Source organism: Oncorhynchus kisutch, linkage group LG19, assembly GCF_002021735.2.
Source record: "Oncorhynchus kisutch isolate 150728-3 linkage group LG19, Okis_V2, whole genome shotgun sequence".
NCBI lineage: Eukaryota > Metazoa > Chordata > Actinopteri > Salmoniformes > Salmonidae > Oncorhynchus > Oncorhynchus kisutch.
In genome coordinates this window covers 29,786,553-29,791,149 of record NC_034192.2, presented here as the reverse complement: position 1 = coordinate 29,791,149, position 4,597 = coordinate 29,786,553, and the positions used below count along the sequence as shown (strand labels likewise).

At 43.3% G+C, this 4,597-nt stretch overlaps 1 long non-coding RNA gene across 1 annotated transcript; it reads right to left on the bottom strand.

Annotated features, from left to right (window-relative positions):
* Positions 1 to 563: 563 nt before the first annotated feature.
* LOC116355107 (uncharacterized) lies at positions 564 to 1,798 on the bottom strand. The gene is made up of 3 exons (XR_004204355.1): positions 1,394 to 1,798; positions 1,005 to 1,116; positions 564 to 909 (listed from the first exon to the last, which is right to left on the bottom strand). It is a non-coding gene; the product is annotated as an uncharacterized LOC116355107 (long non-coding RNA).
* Between the last annotated feature and the right edge of the window lie 2,799 nt (positions 1,799 to 4,597).

Genomic DNA, 4,597 nt, shown 5'->3' with positions numbered 1-4,597 from the left:
ATTTATTGTTAAGAAACTATAGTTTTAGCAAGTCAGTTATGACATCTACTTTGTGCATGACACAAGTAATTTTTCCAACAAATATTTACAGACAGATTATTTCACTTATAATTCACTGTATCACAATTCCAGTGGGTCAGAAGTTTACATACACTATGTTGACTGTGCCTTTGAACAGCTTGGAAAATTCCAGAAAATCTATGTCATGGCTTTAGAAGATTCTGATAGGCTAATTGACATCATTTGAGTCAATTGGAGGTGTACCTGTGGATGTATTTCAAGGCCTACCTTCAAACTCAGTACCTCTTTGCTTGACATCATGGGAAAATCAAAAGAAATCAGCCAAGACCTCATTAAAAGAATTGAAGACCTTCACAAGTCTGGATCATCCTTGGGAGCAATTTCCAAATGCCTGAAGGTACCACGTTCATCTGTGCAAACAATAGTATGCAAGTATAAACACCATGGGACAACGCAGCCATCATACTGCTGAGGAAGGAGACGTGTTCTGTCTCCTAGAGATGAACGTACTTTGGTGTGAAAAGTGCAAATCTATCCCAGAACAGGACCATGTGAAGATGCTGGAGGAAAAAACATGGATAAATAAAAATAAAAAGGATCTCTAAGGTCAGGGGGGTGACAATTGTTCTCCTCTAATTGTTGCAATGTTGTAGAGAATCACACATGCCACAATAATGTCACATGCCCTTTCTGGGGTGACCCTGAGCCTTCGAAGGCACTGGAACCGGGCCTTGAGCATCCCAATGGTCATCTCTACCCTGGCTCGTGTCCTGCAGTGAGCCAAGTTATAATGTTGCTGCGGGCTGGGCACAGGATCAGGGTAAGGGGTCAGCAAATAGGGTTGGCAGGGGTACCCTCTGTCACCGAGCAGGTAACCATCGAACTCACCTATGATAATATGAGGATTCAGTTTACATTTTCAGTTGAAATAGGAGGAAACAAAATATTGATAATAGGACATAGCTATATATATATAAACTCACCAGGGGCAAATCTAGTGCTCAGTGTACACTCACGAAAAATGTGCGAGTCATGCACAGATCCAGGCCACTTTGCTTCTCAGTCGCAGATGATGTGGGCTGCATCACATATGATCTTCACAGTGCAGAACAGTAATTAGCTGCAGTAGCTGTATTGTGAAGTATCTTTCATTTGGAAAGCTAAAGGCTACTATTTAGGCCTATCTGCACATTAATGCTGTGGAAAGACCTCCTTTTCACATAATCTCCTTCATTTACTGAAGTCATTTGCTGTGATAGATGGCACTCATATTCCTATGCAGCCAATCACAACTGGAAACCCTAAAATGTATCAAATTAACTGATTCATGCTTCAAGTCTCAAAATCAATAAATTATTGCTTAGACTGATACCTGCAATTCTGTGGAAGTCTTCCTTGATGAGTCTTGTGGGTCTGTGACTTGGGAACACCACAAAAGTATACAGTAAACGTTTCAGTGCAAGAGTCACATTTCTGACAACCTGACAGACGGTTGCCTTGGAAATATGCTCAGCGTCACCGATGTTATATGGAAAACTCACTTTGGCGAAGTGCAACACAAAGAATTTGTTCCGAACTGAGAGCATGTCCACGATGAGTCATATGAACGATATGAGGGCTGAGAATATTGTTCAGATGAACGATCGATTGTGCAGAAAAACAGAAACGCTCAAACATATAATCACTTGGGAATGATAAAACATCCAAGCGGGGTCTGATCAACCTCTTCCCGACTGAGATTTCTGCTGAGTATTTGTGCTTCAATATCGACACGCCATGTCTGATACCCTCCATGAGTCTGCAGGCTTCAGCGAAAGAGGAGGAGAAAGTTACGTTACTGATGACAATTCTGGACAGGTAACTAGTAACTGTAATGGATTACATTTAGAAAGTAACCTACCCAGCCCATAGTACAAAAATCAACCTATTTTATTCTATGCGAGAAATAAATATTCCAAACATAGTCTGGGTCTGTTGTGGGATGCGATACATCCTAAATGAATATAGCCACTAGCATCCAAAACACTTTTTGACGCAATGTGGCTGATGCAACAGATCAGAACGTTTAGCTTAAAACGTTGATAAACTATTAGGCTATTTCTTCACATTATAAGCGCAGGGTAGTAGGCGAGGTAGTAGGCGATTAGCGCATATGTTCCATTAGCAGAAAACACCATTATCAAAAGTGACCGCAAACGCAATTACAAACATATAGGCCTACGGGCTAGGTTACATGAGGTGTGCAACTATGATCAGAAAAAGTCGCAAAAAAAAGGCATTGTTTCTTATGCTGGGCATCATTCACAAGTGTTAATATATCATTCACAAGTGATAGGCTAATATTGTCACCGATCAGACTGTTCTTGATTTAATCTTGCCTTTACATGTACTAAATAATATATCTGTTAAATTTGTTTTGATTTGAAATGGACCATTATCAAAACAGTGCTAACGAGGAAAAAAATACATGTAATCTACGTATGCACTTAAATAGAGAACGGAGGACACTTTTTGTGTGGTTCATTTTCATGCCAGACAGGATGGCTATACTCCTGTTATAAGCAATGTGCTTAATATTATGAAAGTTGAGAAATAAATATAGTAGGCCTAGCCGAAAGAAAACTGATGGGAACTTCCTCTTTTTAGTAGAGGCCATCACTCTGTTTTCTATAGGCTAGGCCTACTATATATAGGCAATTGCATAGCCTATAGATGGGCTCTCATGAATTGTTTGATTAGATTTTCAATTACATTTGCATTGATGTCAGAGTGATTAGAAGGACAATTGAGTGCTGAGTATGAGGCAGTTAGCGACCTTTCTCAATAGCAAGACTATGCCCACTGAGCCTGTACATAATCAAAGATTTCCTTCATTTTGGGTCAGTCACAGTGGTCAGGTATTCTGCCACTGTATGTACTCTCTGTTTAGGGCCAAATAGCATTCTAATTTGCTCAGTTTTTTTGTTAATTCTATCTTTTTGTTTTCTAATGATTTGGTTGGGTCTAATTGTGTTGCTGTCGTGGAGCTCTGTGGGGTCTGTGAACAAAACCCCAGGACCAGCTTGCTTAGGGGACTCTCTCTCTCTCTCTCTCTCTCTCTCTCTCAGTGCTGAAAACACTACTCTCTGGCAATCCTCAAATCCATTAAGACTTTTGTCTGATCAGCTTGGAGTCTCTCCCAGACAAGCCAATACTCTTTACTCTCTGTCCAGTGAACAGAACATTGGTCAAGGCCTGATGCCTACAACGCTCTGCCAGAGGTCTGTCTGTACTCTTCAGACACTCTTCTCCACAAAGAGAACTCTTGTTTTCCTATGCTCTCTCTAGTTGTTCCCCCTCTTCTCTATGAGGACTGAGGGGTGCAGACTCATCGATTCCGCAGAGGGGAGACGACAGAGAGGCGCCTGGGGGAAACATTGGAACACTGGTCGGGCCAAGAGGGTGACGAGAGCCTGGCAGGGGCACAAACCCCTCATAGCTGAGCCCCATGCCTCTTCCCCTGTACCCCTGCCATCACCACCTCCCAGCCATTACATTGACCAATACGGTGTGACAGCTAGTCCTCACAAATGTGGACCCCCCCAGAATCATGTGTCAAGTAATTATCTTTTTGTTTTCTCATGATTTGGTTGGGTCTTAATTGTGTTGCTGTCCTGGAGCTCTGTGGGGTATGTTGGTGTTTGGGAACAAAGCCCCAGGACCAGCTAGCTTAAGTGACTCTTCTCCAGGTTAATCTCTCTCTCTCTCATCTTCCCCCAAATCCCAGTGCTGAAAACACTACTCTCTGACAATCCTCAAATCCATCAAGACTTTTGTCTCTGTGCTCTGATCAGCTTGGAGTCTCTCCCAGACAAGCCAATACTCTTTACTCTCTGTCCAGTGAACAGAACATTGGTCAAGGCCTGACGCCTACAGCGCTCTGCCAGAGAGGTCTGTCTGTACTGCCTGTACTCTGCAGTCACTCCTCTCCACAAAGAGAACTCTTGTTTTCCTCTGCTCTCTCTGGTTGTTCCCCCTCTTCTCTATGAGGGCTGAGGGGTGCAGACTCATCGATTCCGCAGAGGGGAGAAGACAGAGAGGCGCCTGGGGGAAACATTGGAACACTGGTCGGGTCAGGAGGATGACGAGAGCCTGACAGGGGCACAAACCCCTCATAGCTGAGCCCCATGCCTCTACCCCTGTACCCCTGCCATCAACACCTCCCGGCCATTACGTTGACCAATGCTGTGTGACAGCTAGTCTTCACAAATGAGGACCCCCCCCGAATCTGTTATCTTAAGCTGTCTTGGACTCTGCCCATTCTCTTGTCTGACAGGTTAGGCATTGTGTGGTGTTGTATAGCTTTCTGTAGTAGTTGCTGTGCATCTCACGAGTGGGTGCTACACATTAGTAAAGGATGGAGTAAAATACCGAGAAGTGCTTTGAGACTATAAATTCAACCCATTATCAACACGCTTAGAATGATGTCATAGACTCAGTCACAGATACATAAAAGGAAGGAGTGAGTCTACTGCAGTCCAACCAAGGCCAAGGGCATCAATAAGTAGGAGAAAATGGCTGCCCTTGGAATAGGGGA